Source organism: Populus nigra, chromosome 7 (genome assembly GCF_951802175.1).
Source record: "Populus nigra chromosome 7, ddPopNigr1.1, whole genome shotgun sequence".
In the NCBI taxonomy this organism is placed as follows: domain Eukaryota; kingdom Viridiplantae; phylum Streptophyta; class Magnoliopsida; order Malpighiales; family Salicaceae; genus Populus; species Populus nigra.
This window is the reverse complement of record NC_084858.1, coordinates 1,970,845-1,993,731: the sequence shown is the minus strand read 5'-3', so window position 1 is coordinate 1,993,731 and position 22,887 is coordinate 1,970,845. Positions and strand designations below refer to the sequence as shown.

The 22,887-nt window shown below is 30.2% G+C and overlaps 1 long non-coding RNA gene and 1 pseudogene across 1 annotated transcript in view; both read right to left on the bottom strand.

Annotated features, from left to right (window-relative positions):
* The window catches only part of LOC133698957 (uncharacterized), an 89,821-nt gene that overhangs the window by 55,452 nt on the left and 11,482 nt on the right, over positions 1 to 22,887 (bottom strand). The gene's annotated exons all lie outside the window — the stretch shown is intronic.
* On the bottom strand, positions 18,828 to 21,974 carry LOC133698586 (putative cyclic nucleotide-gated ion channel 15; annotated as a pseudogene).

The window sequence follows — 22,887 nt, the reverse complement described above, 5'->3', positions numbered from 1 at the left end:
TTTTTTAATGATTTTGATATGCTAATATTAAAAATAACAAAAATTAAAAAAAAATAATACATTCAAATAAAAAATATTTTTAAAAAGCATTCTACACAAATTTAAAGTATATTTTAGTCTCCCATCTTTGTTTGCTATTAGGAGAATAGTTCCTTTAATTTTAGAAAATTACATTTCAGTACAAAACTTCATTGTTGTCATATTTCAATTTTTTTTTTCAGCAAAGGACCCTTTAAATAAGAAAAAAAAAACAAGCCTAGACGCGTGGCTCTAAACTTTTCCTTGTTATTTTTTTTTTCAATTAATACCTTTTATGTCTTTTTTTATATTTTTTAAGTTTGTTTTTTAATTAATCCCCCTCTTATGTCATTTTTTTGGGATTATATAGCCTTTTTTAAATAGCAATGATTTCTTAATTATATTGAATGTCTTTAATTTTTGATAAGTTTAATATGATTCATCTGTTATTTTTTATATATACTTTTCATATAGATCAAATTTTTTTAAAAAAATTAAAAATGTTTATTTTTTTTGATATTTTTAATATGTGAAACCTTACATAATATTGCTTTCCTTTTATTTTATTCAATAAATTTTATGTGTCTGTCGATTTCTATTACAAATTGATTATAATAAATAAATTCATTAAACACAATCGGGTAAATAACTCATGATGCGCTTTTAAATATCTTGATATACATTTATCTCTTAATTTTTTTATTTTTGTTTTTATTTATCATGATTTTTTTAATCGAGTTATTCTGACCTCATGATCTAGAACACACGATAGACACATAATCTGGGCATATTTCATGTTCAAGTCATGGATTTAACATGTTAACCCAGCTTTGCTAAAGTAATTTTTTTTATGTTATTGCTTTATTTTTTATCTTATTATTAAATTAATCAAAATTTAATTTCAATATCAAAATTTTCTTACTTATTTAAAAACTTAATTGTCACCTATTTTTTTTAGTTAAAAAAATTGATTCGGCCTTCTACATTTTGCGAGCCACCAATCTAGTATAATCTTGTAACATAATTCAATAGGGAAAAAAAACTATATATTAATTTAGTTGTTACGAATTTGGGTTGTCTTTCCCATTCACGTTCTTTACCCTATTGTTTTTTCTTAAAATATATCATCCAGTTCTGTCTCTTTTTTCCGTCTTTTTAATCCTTTGCTTTTGCATTTATTACATACGTGACTTTTACAGTGTTTTATGAGTCTATAATAAAAATTAATTTAAATTACTTGAGGGTGCCATTGACTACACGCTAGTTGTATTCTTTTTCTATGTTTTTTTTTATTTAACATTTGTAGTTCTGTTTCTGAAATGTTTGAATTATAAATAGTGAATCACCTCAATTTTTTTATATTTTTATTCATATCTGTTTTTTATCGGTTCCTATCCTTTTTATTTTTATTTGTATTGAGTTCTTTTGTTTTTTATTTAACAATTATAATTTAATTTTATAAAATTAACACTCGATAAACCATAAAATGATATTCGAACACGTGAGACCATGCAAGATGAAAGAAATATTAAAAATAAATGATGAATGATGGAAATACATCATAGAAGAAAAACACAATTCAATATGAATTGTAATAGTTACGCATAATGTTTTTTTTTTTAATTTTTCATTGTCACTTGATTTTTTTTATTTTCAATTTAATTGTTTTATATTAAATTAATTTGAGAATAAGTTTGATATTTTAGTTCAGTTGATTTTATATAGAGCTCCTGTGATGTTAAAAAGAAGTTCTGAGATTTAGATAATACTTGATTTGAAAAAATAAAACAAAATTTTATTGATTTAAATCAATTCAAGCTTTAGAAATCTAATCTTAAAAACAAATATTCAACTTTTTTTTAAAAAAATAATATATTTATGCACGTATAAACTTTTTATTTTACAGTTAAAACTTTTCTCGATGGTTAAAAAACAGTCAACAACGTCTTCACTGTTGCTTCAATGTCCTAGAACTAATAATTAATCTTATATATAATTTGACCCAAAAGAAAAAGGGCATTTAACTTGCTAGCTACACCTTGAGTCTCCACGAGGGAGAGGCTAGCTTGGAATATTCACAATGAGCAGAAATTGTGCCACAGACGTGTATATACGATATCGCAAGGTCGGCTGCTTATCCTTCTACTAGAACCATTTGCATGCCCTGCACGTTCAAAATTAGAGGTATCTGCACAAAACTTTACTTCACCGTTCACATCTATGGCACGACAAAACAAGTTCTTTACTTTACTATAAAAAGCCAGCTGAAATTCCATTACATAAACGTCGGTTGATCCCCTTAAATATTCCTTGGTGCCACTTCCACAACTTGACGTTTCTGCTGGAATTCGCACCAAACCTTACATTAATTCTTCTCCTGTTTACAAGCTTTCTTACAAATTCTGCACATATAATGCCGGTGGGCTATTCTCTTCCCTTCTGTCTGACGTCGCTTTTTGTCTCTTCTTTTTCTTTTTCTATCGAATAACTTCGATTCACTGCTCTTTAATTTGGTAGTCTTGAGTATGGCTTGCATCCTAGTTACAAATTAAGGGCATTGAACAACGATTTTCCCCATTAATTATTTTCATCAGTTTATGTTTTATGCTATGCATGTTCCTCGATCGCCAGTATTCTGAGGATTGGAACCAGGGTTGATGACCAGTTATAATGAACTCCCTCATCTTTTAAGTTTAGTTGATAAAAAAAATGCATGCATCCAAGCATGTATATTGAATATATATAGTCTTAGAGGATTAGTCTGATTGATATATTAATTTACTTTTTATAGCATTATTTAGGATGCAAACATTAAAAGAATAAAAGAACGTAATTTGCAAACTACCTTTTGTTGAAAAATTTGTTTAAAAACATGATTATGGGCATATTTGAAATGAAATTAAATATAGAGTTGACTCATATTTTGGGTTAAGACTTTGTTGTAAAGTGTTTACCAACACTTTAACATGGAATATTAATATGTTGAAAACTAATTATGAATAATAAGAAATTAATCTCTAAGAACTTTAGATTAATAAAAAGTTTTCAAATTCAAAAAGCATCAATTCTACCCTGAAAGTTTACAAGATTTTCATGTGGCTTTTATAGTGGTGACTTGAGAAGTTAAAATTAAGCCTGTAGAAAACCAAATCTTCAGAGGATGGAGGCCCTAGGCTATGTGCATTTTGTGCTTAAGCCACACATGCTTAGCTAAGTTCAAGTATAGTGTGAGTTAATTATAAAATAATTTTTTGGTTTAAAAAATTGATTTTTGCCAACATTGGTTCCCCGAATAAATAGAGATTGGGGGAGGGGGATTGTCCATAACACAACAAAACAACAAGTATTATATTTTCGCATTCTTCTCTAGTTTTTTTTGCATTCTTGTGATGTCTTTCTTATTATTCTTATATTACTTCCTATATGTAGAGCTATAGGTTCTTGTGTCGTAAAGGAAAATTCGAGCTAGTTTTTCTGGTTTGTAGACTTTGAAAGGTAGTCCAATATTTAAATATGGAGTTGGAATCAAGTTCCTTGAAAATGTATTTTTAACATGACATTAAAAATATAATGTAAATTCAGATTATAAAATCAGATCATAAAACTATACGTAAAATTATAAGTAAATTTTTTAACTAATTATATATTGATAATTATAGTCAAGTAGTAAATAACAGTATAATACAATTAGAAAAAAAAGAAATAAACAATATAAAAATTCAAATATTTTAAAATACATAGTTTAAATAACTTAAAAATATAATACAATTTTGTTCATAGAATTTTATTAACTAAAAATTAACCAACCCAAAACAAATAATTTGTTGCTGTCTCATTTAAACTATATAAAATCAACCTTGTTGTCTTCATCTTCCTTGTTAGCATTTGTTTTTTTTTGTTTTTTTTTTGGGGGGGGGGGGTGGAAACAACGATAAAGATATGGAGAAAAGAGAGAGCTAATTTTATCAATAATAAATAAATAAATTAAAAGAAAATTAAAAGCAAAACAGGAGTCAAAATAAAAATAAGGAGAAGAATTGAAAAGCACCTCCAGTGTACCTCTAGATCAATTGTTCGGCATTAACTATTGAAATAAACAGTTTAATTGAGAAAGTTTGTTTAGCTAATTCTAACTAGATAGCTTGCCTATGCTTTATCGCAGTCCAGGCTGATTTTTTTGAAGTAGAAAAAAATAATGCTTAAGCATTGTAAGTATATCTTAAAGAGAGAGAGAAAAAATTAACGATTCGACATCATAGAAAAAAAAAATAAAAAGTAATAACTATAAATTAAAAATAAAAACGTTAAAATAAAATCAGAAAAAAATAAAAAATAAAAAATATAAATTAAATGATGAAATTAAAAATAAGTTAAAATTTAATAAAAGAGCAAATAATTAAAATTAAAAATCAAATTAAAGGTCAAACCTCAAGTATTTTCAAATATTGAATGGAATGACAAAACTAAAAATTCCTAAGGACACAAATTCACAAAAAAAATCAAAATAAAAATCAAATTCAAGAGAGTGAGTATCAAATTTTTTAAAAAATAATTATGAAAATCAAAATTAAAATTAAAATTAAAATACACTATTTAAAAGCTCTTCTCAATTTAATGTGTTAACACGAGACTCAGGAGATCCAGGACTTAGATATATATTAATTTATAAAATCATATAATTTTACGAATCAACTCATGATTTTAATAATAATAATTGGAATCTTAAAAAATAATAAAATATTTTACACCGAGTGATGGCCAATTTAGTCTTAAAAACAATGAGTAAATCCTTGACAGGAAGGTTTATGTTTCCTACTGTTCATTCGAATTTTTTAAACAAGCCATATTTACTTTGTTATTATATTTTATGTCATTTAGTTTAATACTTTATTGTTACTTTATATATACACACACACTTGATAAAGTTGTTGAGAAAAATTATTTTTATACACGAGTATTGGACACATTTGAGGCCTAATTAAAAATAGAATCTTTTTAGGGCTAAGACTATGTTGGACAAAAATCTCCAACATGAGGACTATAACATTGGATATTAAAATGTCTATAATATGGGATCCTATGTATTATGGGATGAATATGCACACCATGTGTTTGTTAAAATGAATGACCAACATTAATGAAGTAAAATAACTACATGAGTGTTTGGATTGAATATGGGTCTTGGTCAGCTGAAAGTGGCCTAATACTTGATAAAATAAATAGGTGTGGTTAGTGAGGTAATATTTTTTTTTATTAATGTGAGTATTTGGGTTAGTTTATGTGCACCTCGACATCTATTTTAAATTGATAAGTAATATCAATGAAACAAGCATGATAATTGTTTTTAATTGATGAATAGTTTTAATGAGTTAAGGATGACATAATACTTGTTTTTAAAATGATTAATGGTATTAATGCGCCAATGATTATAAAATACTTTTATTGAATATATGGATGATGTTAATGAACCAAAAAGGCTAATGATTGTTAAATGACTTCAATGAGCCATAATTAGCATAATGTATATAGGGATTAAAAAGTGATATTAATGAGCTATAATGGCATAACAAGTGTTGAAGTGAACTAATAAAATTAGTTGGTTGAAAATGACATAATAGATTTTGAAATAAAATACTGAAATAGGTTGGTAAAAAATGATGTAATGGGTTTTTGGAATGATTAAACGTAGTTGGTAAATAATAGTGGTATATTCGTGAATGTTTATTTCAAATATGGATAATGATGTGAATCAATAATTGTGATAAATAAATTAGATTGGGTTCGGTACTAATTAGAGATGTTTCTTTGAAAAATAAAATTCATGAGGAACATTTCATGTTGGACAAGCAGTGGAGGGTGAATATACTTCTAGAGTGTTAGGTAGATGTTTGTCATTTTCCTTCTTCTTATTTAAAAATTCTTGATTCACATGTTTTCCAAATCTAAAATTCTAATCTCATATTGAAAAATTACAAGATTTTCTAATAGCTTACATAGTAGAAAGTTGAAAAGTTAGAATTAGACTCATATAACATCAAAACTTTTAGAAGAAAGAGACTCTTGGCTAAATAAGCTTTAGGCTTAAGTCACACACTCATGCTTGACTTAGCTTACCATGAAATGGGCTTAAGTTTGAATTTGCTGTAAAATAATGTTTTGGTTGATAAATATTATTTTCAACCAATCCTTGAATAACCTATCTAAACAGGAACATTTCTCTAACCGAATAATTTATTTTTAATGGGAAAACATTTGGTTTTAAGGAAAAGTTATTAGGTTTTTGGTTTGGTTCATGGCAAGTAATTAAGGGTTAAACCGGTGAAAATTAAATATAATAATTAACATAATTAATTATGCATCACCTTTGATCCTAAAACTCTTGTATATATAGGGGTTGAAGGGGGTTGTTAAGTGCGATTTGAGCAATAGTTATCTTCTATTAATAGTCATTTCCCTCCTATTTTCCCTTTTATTTTTGTATTTTCTTTCTAGTCCACAATCTATTACAGAGCTTCATGTTTTTGTCATAGAGTGAACTTGAGCTTGTTTTAAAAATAACTTGTAGGCCTTGATCAATAGTGTAATTTTTTAAGGTGGTGTTGGGTGGTGTTGTTTGTGTCCTTGAAGGTTGCTTGCATTAAGACTATTTACATCAGAAAATGAAGAGCAATTTAACCTTAAGGATAAAGGGTTGAATTCTTAACAACAACATAACATGTTTTCTTTTGTTCATACATAATTCTTCAACAAGTAAGTAAATCTATTTTGTTATTTATTTTAGTGTTTACTTCATGTCGGAGATGTTAATATTATTTTTAATGAGATCGACTATAATTGATCAAGTTTGATAATAGTTGACCATGATCGATCGACCATAATTGATCATGATTTTATATCCATGATAAGTTTAAATAGAATTTGTTATATGTTTTCATAAATATTTAATTTTGCTAGTTAAGAAATAATTGCATGTTATTAAATGAACAAAACAATTTATCGCAATTAAGAAACTTCAACATTCATCAGGTTAAATATCTCTCTTTTGAATTGTGTTTATTTATTCAAGTAATTTTTTTAAAAAAACAATTGTTTTTTTTAATGATGTTTCATTACATTGTGAAAGTCAAAATATTAATTAAAAATAAAATTTGACAACTATTTTAGATTTTAATGGTTTTTACTCAAAACAATATTGTTTTAGCAATTGTTTCCTCGACAAATACTACTACGACAAACACTTCTTTGACAAGAAGGATGCCACCATCATCTTCTATAGTGCATGATGAGAAACTTGAAAAGTTCAATGGCTTGAACTTTAAGAGGTGGAAATAAAAGAAATTATTTTATCTGAGTATCTTGAATTTAGCAAAGTTTTTGAATGAATATGCATTAAAGCTATCAAATAATGAATCTAATACCATTATTTTGGCAATTAAGGACATATGAATTAATAATGATTTTGTGTATAAGAAGTATATCTGGAATGATTTGGACAATATATCATATGCATATATAGTTCAATTAAAAGTTTATAGTTGAAAAATTTCTCAACTCTAAGATGGTTGATTTAAATACTGTAATTAGCCAAATTCAAAAGTTTCAACTTATCTTGCACGATATTTATTCTAAAAGGATAGTTCAAAGTGAATCTTTTCAAATGACTTCTATTATCAAGAAATTTTAAGTATCTTCAAGAACTATCTTAATCATAAGTAAAACTTGTTGTAAAGGTAAAAATCATTGTCAAGAAATTCCGTAGAATATGTTTAATTGTTTGGTTTTTAAGGTACTAACTTCTGAGTAATAATGAGATGTTATGATATTAACAAAGAATGACTAGAAACAAAGATTTAGTTTCGATATATCCAAACAATGTGAGAAGAAGGTTTAAAAGAAAAATTGAAAGGAAAAGATTTTGTTCCGATCTAACCAATAATTATTTAATAACAAAATCAACAACACAAACTCATTATCTAAATGCGCACAGTATCATAGAAATAAAAAATCAAAGGAAAAATTAATAGATAAATAAAAAAGTGACAGTGGATAATACATACTCGACTTCGTATTTCCTAGTGAGATGGGTATACTTACCAGCATTTGCTTTGATTATGTCTATAGGTTTCTTCAATTCAGCAAGAATGGAAGCTGTCACATCTAATAGAAACAATAAAATAAACTAATTAAATAATATATTAAACAACCTTGCCAATTAAAAGAAAAAATAAACTTTAATTTTTTTTCATTTTGAACGATAAAAATTGTGATTGAGAAAAATTTAATACACAAAACAAAATAAGATCAAATCAAAATAATATCTAATAAGGTTTATTATTATTATTATTAATGTGGGTGTCCGGACCAGCTTGCATGCATCTCAACTAATCATGACCCCTGAAGTTAACAACCATGTAAGCCTGCAGTGACTATCATATAAATAACCACAGGGTTCGAACTGGTGGTGAAGAAGAAGAATAGTGAAGGAAAATTCCTTTGCAACCATTTTTTCTAGGATCGAAAAAGAATAGCAAAATAAATTATAAAAAAATGAGATATCAAAGATCAATTAAAACGATACATATCCTTAGAGAGAACTCGTGTTTGGCCATTGAGTTGTTCTAGGCTTAGAGCACCTTGGCGGCACAAGTGAGACTGTGAAGATGATATCTTGATGTCTGTCTGCTTTCACATTGACTATGGTTTTAATTGGTTGGGGGGGGGGGGGGGGGGGGGGGGGGGGGGTTGGGGGGTTGGGGTGGAGGACAAAACGGTGTTACTTCCAGATTTGCGGGACAACATCATGATTCATTCATGTAAATATATGGTTGGATAACACTCGGTCATTGCTCAGAATTGCTCGACCGAATTAATGTCGTAGCATCCAATCATCCGATGAATGAAAAATATTACTCCTCGTTTCAAAATATGTCAATATCATTCAGCATTCGGAGAATATCGATCGTTCAAATTAATTAATTGATTCGAAAATCACAGCATCTCTCTTGAAAAAGGCAATTTAGCAACGTGCCGGTTCTTATAAAGGCCCCCCCATGCCCATGCACTGTCCTTTCCTTCGAGGAAAGGAACCGTCTTCTTTACAATAAAATTGTCTACAGTAGTTGACATGCAAGAGAGTGATGGCTCATGCCGACATGTCTCTGTTCGAGCAAGGGATCTCTGAGTTCATGCGACTTTATAAACTGATCATACTTCATCGTACCAATGGCCACTCGGTCACAATATCATTCTCTTTAAAAAAGACGTCACTGGTAATTGTCTATACCACAGAGCATCAGGCAAGGCTCAATGGATCATAGAATGCCCCGAGAGCCAATGCCTAAATAAAAATCACACAATGTTGGGTCCAGACTCACCACGCTCTGGAGTTAAGATAGTTATATGATTTGATTTTACATGATTTGATTTTATCATTTTGTCATGTTTTATTTTAATTAAAACTAAATAATATAAAAATCATGAGTTTGTGTAAATTTTAAATACATGATATTTTTATTTTAAAAAATATGTTAGAAAATTATATAGATGTGTTTGTACAAGGTGACCAGTAACATAATTTTTTAAATTGAAATGTTATTTTTATTAAACATGGTAATAAATTATTAAAATAATAAAATTCTTTCGAGAATTATATGTAGAATACACCAAACAATATTTGACAATCAATTTCCGTCACTATTATATATGGAAGAGTCAAACAATAATGAAAATAAAGCCTCGAAACCAGCAAATGAACCAGTGGTTAATTCTTGCCTTGTATTGGAAAACTGAGTTCTTGCGCTGTGCCACAATTAATGGATATAAGACCACCGATTTGTCGTTGGAATAAAAAAGAAAAGTATGAATGTTACGCTATTTTGTTATGGCTGGTCACATTCCGGCATCAATTAGTATAAAGGTTCCATTCATTGCACGATAGCATATGGCTATCCTATACAAGTAATCGGGAATAATAATAATAATATACTAACTATTTAAGTCATGCGTCATCGCTGGTTATAATCTTTTTATATAAAAATATTGGGTATATAAGTTACTTAAATGTATTTTTTTATATAAATAAATTCAAAATGTAAATTAAACTGGCTATGAAAGTATTTAATTCAATAAATCGACAATTATTTATGTAAATAAAAAAACCATTAACAATAACAAAAAAAATTGAAAAAAATTAAGAGGTTAATGCAGATGAAGATATTCAATTATATAAAATGAGATATTCATCCAATTGTGTTTACTATTTATTTATTTAAATCAATAAAGGATAAATCTACACCCTAAAAAATTCATGACTTAAAATATAAATACAAATGAAACTGACTAAATAAACTCTCGTTATAAAAAATATTACGCAAGACCGAACACATCAGCAAAATTTGGCCACCAAGTGGCATCACACGTGTCACCTAAATGGCACGTACACCACCCAGTTGCTACCAACAGCTTTTCTCATTAAAAAAATTCAAAAACAATGTGAAAATACCAAAATATTGCCCGTGACCATGGAAATTACACAAAATACCCTTGTGAAAGTACAAAAAATACCTCAAATGCAAAGCTTATTTTTTGTCATTTTCAAAGTTAAAGATGTACTTTTACTGTGCATGGAAAAAAAGGGTCCAACGCCTGGGCCTGGATGGCCTAGCATGCCTCGCTCATTAATAAAGAAGGCCACACGAGAAGGTCTACAAGGCCAAGCCTTTATGCCTGGCCTTTTCTTTTTGTTTTCCTAAACGGAATAGTGACATGGACACAATTGTTTTTTTTTTAAATAATAAATGTAAATGATGTGTCGTCTACTTGTCAAAACCCAACTATCATTGTGGTGGCTAGAAAATCGAGTTTTCTTTTCTGAAAGTTTATTTTTCAACCAATTTTCACTTAAAAAAACACCTATTAAACACCTTTAGAGCATTTAGAAAAAATCATCAACCCAAAAAAGCTAAAAAATGATCCCAAAATACAAAATTAAATTGAAAAAACATTCTCTCTCTCAACCTCAATCTACTTTTCAAGTAAGATAAAGGTTAAAAAAATACTTCAATAGTGTTCCCCACATCGAATGAAACTCGTTGACACCAAGATTGACATGATTCTCTGCTTGCACTCTACTTTCATAATACAGATTCAAATAGGCATATTTTGAGCCTCAGATATTGAAATCATATGATTCAAAAGTCCAAAATCATCTACACATCTAGGACTACAACTTTTATGAAGGATTCTAGGTTAGATAAAATTGTTTTGAAGGGAAACATCTAGACGCAAGCTGAAGGACGAGATTGATCTCTTGATCTGATGAGGAAACTAACGGTGTCGAGCATCCCACTATAGTCAAGAGTCTAACATAGAAATGGTGGGTTTTAAAACCCAAAAAATATGCAGATCAAGCCTCTAACATTCCATGAATGAAAGAATACAGCTGAGATTGTTGGATATTGTAAGAAACCAAGTCAGCAACAAAGTCTAAGTTGAAGCAAAGTTGGAATTACAGTAGAGTTGTTAAAGCAACAAAGTCCATTTTCAACACAAATTCTAAGGGATTTAACCAACCTTAAGGACCATATAAACAAGAAAGGAATGAAGTAACATTAAGGACTCCTAATAAAAAGAAGAATCCTAACAAAAGACAAAAGCCAAGCGAGGGAATAAGGGAAGCAAATCATGGTAGAAATAGCTCCTCTTCTTCTTCTTTGTAGCGTTCTTTTCTCTTTGTTTTTGTTAATTTTCCAGCAATTATGAACTAATTCATAATTTCATTTGAAAAGGAATACACACCATCTCCATTAGCAAGTTGTGAGAAGTAATGTTATCATTGTAATTCTTTCAGATTCAAGTATTTATTTTTCCTTGTTCAGAATTATGTTATTGATTGTTATTCAAGTTTATTGAATTGTTTTGAGATGACATGTATTCTTTCTAGTTTCTTTAAATCTGTAATTATTGTTAGGGAGTAGAGTAAGAAGCAAAAAAATTAATTTAATTGTTGTTACTCTCATCTTGATTTATTAAGGAAAAATAAACTAAGTTAAATTGTCAAGCTTTGAAATGTTTGCTTAAAATAATTTCACAAACTTTACTCCTAAGATTATTGGTGAGTGATGAGAATTGCTTTCAATATTAAATTTTTTTTATAGTAAAAAATTAATTAGAGAGCTTTGTCTAATTAATTTACTCGTAATCTCATCAATTTTCCTGAGCTTTAAAGGATATCGAATTTATTTACTTGACGTGAAAGAATATATATTTTACTTCGATGATCAACAGATTTATAGGAATGGATATGTGGACTTTTGAACTAAGTTAATAACATATCAATTTATTATTTTTATTTTTAGAATTCTATTTCTTTAATTTTTTTATTCAAATCCCTCGTTCTTTTTTATTTCAGTATATTATAGGAAGATTAAACGAAATTTCTCTTAGGTTCGATCTGGTTTTCACAATCATACTACGAATTTATTTTGTTTGTAATAGTAAAGTCAAAATTATATTTTGAAGGTTTCGATGACCGACCAGATCAAACTTAGTGGAGTGCATGATCCAGGTATTGGATTTGATGAATTAAATCGTAAATCCCGAGTTGATCTAATATGTTGTACTCTCTCTCTCTCTCTCTCTCTCTCTATATATATATATATATATATATATATATATATATATATATATATATATATATAGCATTCCAAGATATTAAAACAGTCTCTCTACAATATAAAACATGGATGGTATATAATCCATGATGAAATAAACTTACTGGATAACCTTCAAAAAATATATTACCTTATATGTATATTTTCGAAAACGTGAATGAGGCATTTCATATAGAGGACATTATTATATGGTAACTTCTTCAGCTGTAGCATCGCCAAGTGGAAAGATTGATTATTACATGTAATGGTTATTTGATTTAACAGAAATAAAGAGGAATATACTATTGGTAGAAATGATCGATATATTGAATTGATGATTACAACTTGTATAATGATAGGTATTAATCTATCTGTTCAATTTGAAGCACTCAGCTATGCCTATCCGAAGCTAGTTGTACACATCAACAAAGAGTTCTTAGCTTTTCGAGCTACGTGAGTATATATATAGTTGGTTGCTGCCGAGCTATCTCCAACTGAAGCAATGTTTTAGGGCTTCTGTTCTATCTCCTGGACAGAAAATGTGTTCCAATATAGATAGATGTAATTGCTATATATTTACCCTCTGCCTACCTGATTTAGGCACCATGAAATCATATCTAGAATTAATAATGGCTACATCAATGGACTATATATGTACGAGTCAGTCGCTAATTATAGGTTAAACTTCAATTTTGCCCTATAGATTCATCAGTGTCCCGCACCTACAACGGTTTCAGATTTGTTAATATTATCTTTCTAGTTTCATTATTTCTCCTAACCTTTAAACAGCCAGCCTATCTAAATTTCTTAGGGTTTTCAAATGTTTTATGAGATACTAGAACATAAATGAGGATTTAAGTGGAAAGAATGAGAGAAAACTAAGAACAATAATGAAAATAAATTCGACATTTCTTAGTTACTTGATGCTAAAAGGATAATTTGAAACTTTTTTTAAATTTATCAGATCAGTAACATTTTGAAAATACTGATGAATCTACAAGGATAAAAGTACATTTTACCTCTAATTTTAAATATCCTTTTGCATCCTATGCAATTAAGCATGCCAACATGAGTGTCCCTTTGACATTGCCAAAAGGAAAAATGTTAGCAACTTTATGAATTCGGATGGTCAATACTGCCTCAAAGTGTATTCCTATATGTCGAGCACTGCAGTGAATGTTGTTGGTCATGACATGTGGACTCCATATAAACTTGTGGAAGCTGACGGAACTTGGTAGTATATAGTTGAGTCAGAATCCCATGAAGCCGAAATTGCGGTGCAAAATCTTTAGGGGGGAGGGGGGGCGCCAGTACTTGAACGAGAGGTGGTTCGTTTGTCAAAAAAATTGAACACAATGGTATAGCAATCATTCTTTTTTGGCGGAATACGGCTCATTTTAATGGTCTAGTGATAATTGCTGTGCCTACAAAAGTAGATGAAAACACCTAGACAAAACTTTGATGTAAGTATTCCTTTGAAGTTCAAAAGGAAATTAAAGTATGTAGAGTGGATCGGTCAGTCAAACATTTTTAAGAGTATATGAACAGTAGTTCAGGCAAGGAATCGTGGATCATTTGAAATTACGATGGAGGAGCAAGAAGTCTCAACATTATTAAAGGAGTTTCAACTTATTACCAACACAATCATAATACCACATTCTAACATAAACGACAAACTTGAAACTAATGATGCATTTTTTCAGAGGTAAATTCACCAAGTCATGTTTCGAGTTTAGACTATTGCCCAGGTATAGAGACTTTTTATTCTTGTTTAGAGGACGATTTGGTCATCGAAACCTCTTTTGCATTGTTTTTTTAGGGATTTCCCTCTTTGTTGGGCACGTAATTGTCCATGGTCAAGGATACAAAGTGTTTGTAATTGCTTTTGGGTGCTTTTTATTGAAAAAAAATATTAAATTAATACTTTTTTAGTATTATATAATAATTTTGATAGGATAATATCAAAAATAAAATAAAAATTAAAAAAATAATATTATTCTAAACTACATTACTAAACACGCAAACAATTATGCGCGGTGCATGGAGATTTGTTCCAATGCTGATATGATTACATAAGGAAACACCAATCTAACCCACAAGGTGAAGTCAAAAATACTTACTTTCAATCATTGTTTTCAATTTTTCAAGAAATTTATTGGAATGCTTAACTTCCAATGAGGATTTAACAAAGTGATCTGTTAGCTTCTTACCAATAATAATAAATGAACAACTGATCTGTTAGCTCATGATTATTTATTTACAACTGATGTGAAACTATACTTGCTAATGTTTTAATATTTTCCTAAAACCCTAGAAACTAACTAACTAAAACCAGGCCACTAGTAAAAGCGGGTCAATGAGCAAGACCGCACCAAAAGAAAGAACCAGCGGCATGACAAGGGCGTTGGGACTGAAAATTGTTGGGGTCCAATTTTGTTTTCCCTTTAATGGTGCTGTCCCTCTTTTGGAGGTAATTTCATCTATTTTACCCATCAATGGTGTCAAGCACCCTTTCCTTTCTAATATCAAGTGGCATCCTTTCCCTCTTTCAAGCCAATATCAGAAACCCTTTTAGCTAGCCTAAATGCTTTTACTTTATCTACTGACTCTCGTTTCATATTATCTCTTCCTTTCTCCAAGGAACCAGCAGACCCCGTTTTATAATTACTCATCCTCGTGTGAAAACTATTGAATTTTGACGAGTTAAACAAGTTCAGACCCATAAGGGAACAATAACCCAAACACATTAATTAATACAAGGATAGATGTATGAATTTATCTTAATTTTCTGACAAGCCAAGAGAATATAGAGGCTTGGTTGAGAGGCTAAGAATATATGTTCCATAGATTGCTTTAATGTCATTTTCTTGGAAAGGAAATTGCTGTCTTTCAAGTTGGAGGTGTCAGCAAAGACCTTGGACAAATTATAGACAAAAAAAAGAAGCTAAGGAGGATTGTCCTCGGAAAATTACAACAACGAAACATAAAAACAAAGCTTGTTTCTTCAAAGCTACATGTCTGGTCAAAAATTATGGGCTCCGAAAGTTTGCCTTCAGTTCACCTTTTTTCCCTTTTTTTGGTTTATCAGAACCACTTTTATACTCTTGTAATCTTGAAAGTTACGCTTCAAATTTTATTGCTCGTCATGAGAACTACTAAACATTAAAATTGAGAAGCATCAGCATGGCTTTGATTTTGTCAAAGGTGTCAACCCTTTTACACTTTCTGTTTGAATAAGCACCGTTTTCGTCTATGATCTTGATGTCCCTCTATTTTACTACATTCACTTTTCCCATGCCGGGTTTTAAAGGATTAGATTTGACAATATGGACATAAATTCTGGTTGACCATTACCATATTTACCATAGATATTCAAACTTGAGTGCAAAATAACGAAATATAAAGTTCCAAATCCATATGCTAGTGTAAGCTCACGACAAGTTATGAACTGGGCCTTTCATTTCAGATTCAAAACTGGGCCTTTTTTTATTATATATATATATATATATAGCCTAATTATCTACACATGCATACATGGGGTGAGAAAAAAACCGATAAACCGATTAAATTGAGAAAACTGAAAAAAAAACCGAACCGAAAAAAAACCGAATTAACCGATTAAAAAATCACAAAAAAATTCCGGTTAAGTTCAGTTTCGGTTTTCAAAGTCTAAAACAGATTGAACCGAACCGAACCGAACCGGTTCTACCACGACAACACTTAAAAAAAAAAGCAAGTATAAATAGGATGTTTTTTCTAACCCTAAACCTAAAGTAACATTCACCCCCCCTTTTGCTCTCTGCATCTCTCCTCTTTGATTTTTCTGTTGCAACTAAGTCAGTTAATAAATGTCCTAGTCTTTAGGATTAAGAGATAAGATTTGATTTATTCCTTGTTTACTAAACCACGTTTGTAGGAGTGCTAAACGTGGGTTGCATATTTTTTTGTTTTCTGTTGTAATAGCTGGATCTATGTATCAGCTCTGCTTCATTGAATAAGATAAGAAATTTCATTCTCTTCATTTGTGTGTTTAAAAGAATTCTGGCTCTAACAAGTGGTATCAGAGCCAGGCTCTAGAGCTAGCCATGATGGATGAATCCTCGGAATGCCGAACGAAGGTGGTGGGCGGCCCCCAATCACGATGTAATCCATGGATCAGCTCTATTGGATAGGCGGTGTACTCCCTTCATGGACGTGTCCTAATCCCAACACGGTGAAGAGGAGTTGACCTAGAAAGAGCAAACTCTCAAGTCAGGTAGTGCTCTCTGGATGCTTCATGGACGTGTCCTGACACCAACACGGTGAAGTAGAGAATGAAGAATCCTGGTTGGTAGAGAGTGGACCGATGAATGATCGGTTTGAGGGGAGGCTCGGTGATCCTTTGTTCAAGGGGAGGATTGTTGGGTATGTGACCAAAGTCCCACATTGGCTAGAAGTTGGGAGGATCATGGGTATATAAGAATGGATAAATATCTCCATTGGAGTGAAGCCTTTTGGGTATAACCCAAGAGCAAATCCATGAGGGCTTAGGTCCAAAGTGGACAATATCACACTAATGTGGAGATAGGTGGTGTCCATAGTCCTAACATTTTCTTCATGCTCCACGATTATTACTTGTTAGTTGTTAAGCTCCTGCTCCATGCTCCTTTGGCTCCCAAGTTTGAAGGGGTTTTAGTATTCCTAAACCTAAATGCATTCTCAGTCGCCCTCTCTCTCTATTCTCTGTCTCTCATCTCTCAAATCTATCTTCTTCTCTTCCATGTTCTTTATCTCTCATCTCTCAAATCTGTCTTCTTCTCCTCCATTTTCTGAGCTTGGAGGAGATCCGGTTTTTATTTATTTATCAGGATCTACCCTTTTGAAGGGTTAGATGGGGATTCAATCAGTTTAATTGTTCATTCAAGTTTCAATTTTTGTCCCATTTAAAGATGTGTTTCTTGATGGGGTTTTAGTATAGGTTTAGATCTTTAAGCCCTTTTGATAGTTCACTTCATTTCCCACCTTGCATTTTCGTTCTGAAGTTACAGGCTTTATGGTGTTCATTTGATATCAGTGCTCTTGTAGTTTAGTGAAATAAGATTTGCATATTCTTGGCTCAAATGTTATGGCTTTGTGGTGCTTGTAGTTCATTTTTTCCTTCCTTGTCAAATTCTCATTAGCCACCGGATGTTGTTTCATTCAATCTTTGTTCTTCTGTTGAATTTGTGTAAGATCTTTATGGTATTGTAATTGTTATATTAATATGTTTAATCTGTAATTTCTTTATTATTTTCATTCCTTCATATTGAGATTAAATTAAGCTGATGTATTTACATTATTGCTCTTTTTGGTTACTGTGAAAATTATGGTCAGTAAAAAGCCTAGAAAAAACTCACCGGAATAATTTCGGTTTGAACCGGTTTTGAAGGGGAAAAACCGAACCGAACCAAAATTAATTGGTTTGAATCGGTTTTCGGTTCAAAAACTAAAAAAAAATAATTCGATTTGGTTGTTTATTTTGATCCAAAACCGAACCGAATCGAAAATGTTCAGCCCTATGCATACATCTTCGCTAAAAAGGGCAACCTCAAGTATGGTCGAACATATACATCTTCTCCCATTTCATGAGAGAAATAAACTCAATGATGACATTCATGATAAAGAATCACGATTGCACGATCAAACATGTCTGGTTAGTGGCCTGCTCTTCTTTAACGCAAGCTGAATGTGAATTTCAATTCCCTTTTTCGGCTTCATCGCCAAATTTTAGCTCAATTTCAACTTAGAATTCAAAGATCACTTCAATTGATAAAATGGTTTACTTTAATGTTTAATTAACAAGATCTCCTAACATTATTAACATTATTGCCTTGTGATATTTATGGACAATTAAACAATGATATAATAGAATATGTTGAAAATAAACCTTCTCTATGTTGCCTAAAATTACAAATTAATGTACACAAACTACTAATCTATACATCCAATGAAGCATGAGAGTCTTGTAATATTCATTCCTAATTTATTGAAAAATCTTGGTTCGTCCAGCTTCTGGAGTGAGCTTACAACACTTAATCTAAACTAGAATGCTCACTTGGAGAATGTCTTTATCCAAGACTCAACTGAAAAATAGAGAATTTAAGATCAACACTTGGTAAATTGGTGAGAGACCTTTGAACATCACTTGAAGAATAGGAGATCCCAGATCAACCCTCGACAAATTGATGAGAGATCTTTAGACATCACCTGAAGAATAGAGAATCTCATATCAACTCTCGATGAATTGATAAAAGACTTTTAGGCATCACCTGAAAAATATGTTAGTCCGAGACTGCACTAGAGATTTATAGACAAGAAATGTTTATCAAAGATATAATATTTTTATTTTAAGAATAAAATTATAATCTCTCTAAGAATTGTGTATTCTAAGGTGATTCTGCCAAATATAGGGGAGATTTTTCTAAACATGTTATGGAGTTGATAGGTGTTCGTCTTGGCTACTTGTATGAAACAAGCAGCCCATGTTCTTCATTGGTACAAGTAGAAATGTAACCCGTGTCTGAGTTGAGTTGCTTACTGTGTAATCTTCTAAATTATGACACTACAAACTTAAGTCTTCTACTCTAAGGGAAGATGACTCTACTTCTAAAATAGTTTTAAATGAGTGAATAGATGATAGGATGTTGACATTTAAGCGTGTCTGGTGCCTATGTCAGTAATTCCTCACCACAGAAGTCACCTAGACCAATGCGGAAGGAATTAAAAAATCCAATGCGGCCACCATTAGTAGTGTAGGAATCAAGGGTGCCGTGAATTATGAATAACATCTCATTAAAATGATCATGTCAGGTATAATATCTAGGTTTCATGATATGATTTATATTATTTTTTAATATATCATTTTAAATAAAAACTCTTTGAGCTTGAAACTTACACAGATTCATACTATATTATACTTAATTTTTATCAAATAAATAGGGATGGTGAGATTCGAACTCGTGATAATTTGGTCATTAAGGCTCTGATACCATGTCAAAGAACCATCTCAGCCCAATAGTTTAATTAAAACAAAGCATTGCGATGGTCCCTATGGATGCTCACATAATGTGATTTCTGCCTAGTGCTCTGATACCATGTCAAAGAACCATCTAAACCAAAAAGCTTAAGTTGTTAAGTGAGGTTCCAAAATATGATTTATATTATTCTCTAACACAATAAATATGCCTTCCATGCACAATACAGGTTTAAGCCTCTTGTATATTGCATCTAGCATCCTTTCGTCAATTTGATCGAATAATGGAACCTGTGTATTTCATAAACAAATGCATGTTAATCACAAACCACGAAATTACTAATCATTAACACACTTTTGGGCACTTGAAATTCTACCTTTTCTAAATAGCCTATATAGCATGATCAAATAAGAAAATAAACAGAAAAAGTAGCAAATTAGCCCCAACTGCAACTAATTATCCTTAGACAAAATAATCATAATATCTTCAAACTTAGATATCACTTATCCCCCTTGAATCACTGCATAAATAAGCATATAAAGACATTTCAGCTTTCTGCACTAGGTATAGCTGGAATTAAACTGCTTTTCATTATTGCAATAATCAATTCTATTGTCTATTAAAATGTTGCAAGATAATTTATTCTGTCCACAAATGCAATTACAAATTTTCAACCACATCATCCATGTCTAGTTCGAGAAACAGATTATAAAGCACTTATATTGAGTTGAAGCGTGGGTGTGCCTAAAAGAGTGGGACGTACTCTCAGAACTAAATCAGGGCAGAGATTGCGTTTAATGTCTCTTCCCAAATCCATACGCATGCCTTTAAGAAGAGCTTCTTCACCAACACCCCTAGTAGCCACCCACTTGTACTAATCGTATTTCCAAACAAACTATATATATATAAACACATAAATGTGTGTGTGTGTGTGTATATGCAAAGAAAATAATAAATTTAAAATTTTTTAGGAATCTTAAAGATTATGTTAGACAGATCTAAAATCTATTTGTATATATATATATATATACACATATATATGTACACACACACACATATGTGTGTGTGTGTGTGTGTGTGTAAAGAAAATAATAAATTTAAAATTTTTTAGGAATCTTAAAGATTATGTTAGACAAATCTAAAATCTATTAGGGTTTATATGAATATTAGCAATTCTTTTTTGCTTTAAATAATTACTTCAAGGTTAGGTTGCTGCAAATCATAAGTTGTTTACACGAACAACCAGTGAGAAATTTCATAAATCCTTTTAGAAAAAATGGATTGTTATACATTTGAATACTAACTCTTTTCTATTGTGTTTTAGATGTCATTATATCTAAATTAGTTATTATGTGTTGTTTGTTTAAAAAACAAGAGGTATAATATTCTATTTATAGGAAAACATGTAAACCTTATAAATAATAAAATATCAATTTGTTCCCTTAAATAATATCATATTTATTATTTCATAATAATTTTAGAAATTTGTTTCAATCAAGTCCATATTTGATTTTTTCTAGGTCTAGAATTGTAATCCCATGTATTAATTACATTCTAGTCTCCAATTTCTAAAACTTATTTATAATCAAATTACACTTTATTAATCATTCTATTTTAATTTCTAACCAATGATTCTTATGTGTGTAACCCATTAGATTCCAAGTTAACCCAAATATAAATTATAATCTTAAATAAAATATGATTAAATAAATTAAATAATTTCATTTATTATCAATACAACAATTGATTGATTTATATTTGATGATCACATACAATATCTAGCAACCGATTATAATCTCCCAAATAGTAGGAAAGTCATAAGTGGTTTGACTTAACATTTCGGTGATTAGTTTCTCAGTGTAATTATTATTCATTCATCAAGAATGTTCTGATTTAGACATTATAGCATTGAGTATGTCTGTTTTGTTTAGTCATTTTTGTTCTTAATATTAAAGTCATTGATCATTTGAATAAAATTTAAAACTCTTTTCAAATTTCATTTCGACTTGGTCAGGATTTCACAATCAATATTATTTGAGAAAAGATGAAATATTTTTTCTAATTCACCTAGGGTGATGAATCATTTCTTGATTACTCAAATACCTTTATATATTTTATGTTATACCCAAATATTTACTCATTTGTTACCTTTGATTAGGGAGTGTAGTCAGAATCAAAGCATAACATTCACTATATAAGATAACTTAGTGAACTAAAGTCTAATGATCATTTACACAACTGTTACATGAGCTTTTCTATAAACATAAATGATCTCTTCATATAGAATTCTCATACGGGTCAATTCAGTGTACATGTCATTTAAAAAGCACATACAAATTAGTTTCAAGTACTCCTCATATCTCAACTTATTAGAGCATTAATCATGTACTTTTATAAAATAATGAACATAATATGCATTGGTTTCAACAGCTCTAATTAATGTCCAGTCTTAGTAGAATATTGACCAAGAACATTTAAGAACAATACTTTGATGAAATAGAAATCTCATAATTATAATAATTTTATAATTTTATTTGCAAAGCATTTTTGTCTCACATACTTTATCTGTACTCTAGATTTATTAGTCAAATATTAGATTCATTAATAAAATATAAATGATTATTAAAGATAAACATTTTTATTAATAATTAACTTGTTTTACATTAATAAAATCAATGTTACATGTAATCAACAGATTAGCTATAGAGCATACTAGATTGTTGGCACCCACTACACTACGATCAGATCAATTTTTTTTTTATGTAAAAAGAAACATTCAGGTGTACCTTACGTTTTTCTTGCATAAAAGAATTTAAATCGAGTGGGAGTTGAACTGATGTAACTGGGTCAACTCAGCGAGTCCAAAGGCAACTTAAATCACTGGTAAAAATATAATTTGACTCAAAACTCAAGACGACATTATTTTAAAAAAAATATTGAGACAACAACATATTAAATTGGCATAGATCAACCTTAGTTAACCTTCCAAATTCCGACCGGGTCATGAGACCATGATGACCCTATATAAAAAAAATCAAAATAAATTATGAAGCTCAATTCCAAATCAACCCAATGTTGAAGGATGAAATTGAAAAAAAATTAAAAAAAAGTCTCAAAAAACAACCCAAGTCAACACAGGTTAACCTACCAAACCAATGACTTGGGTCATGGGACCATAATAACCTCTTACAAAGTAAACTAAAATTAAGACTCGAGTCAACCCGAGT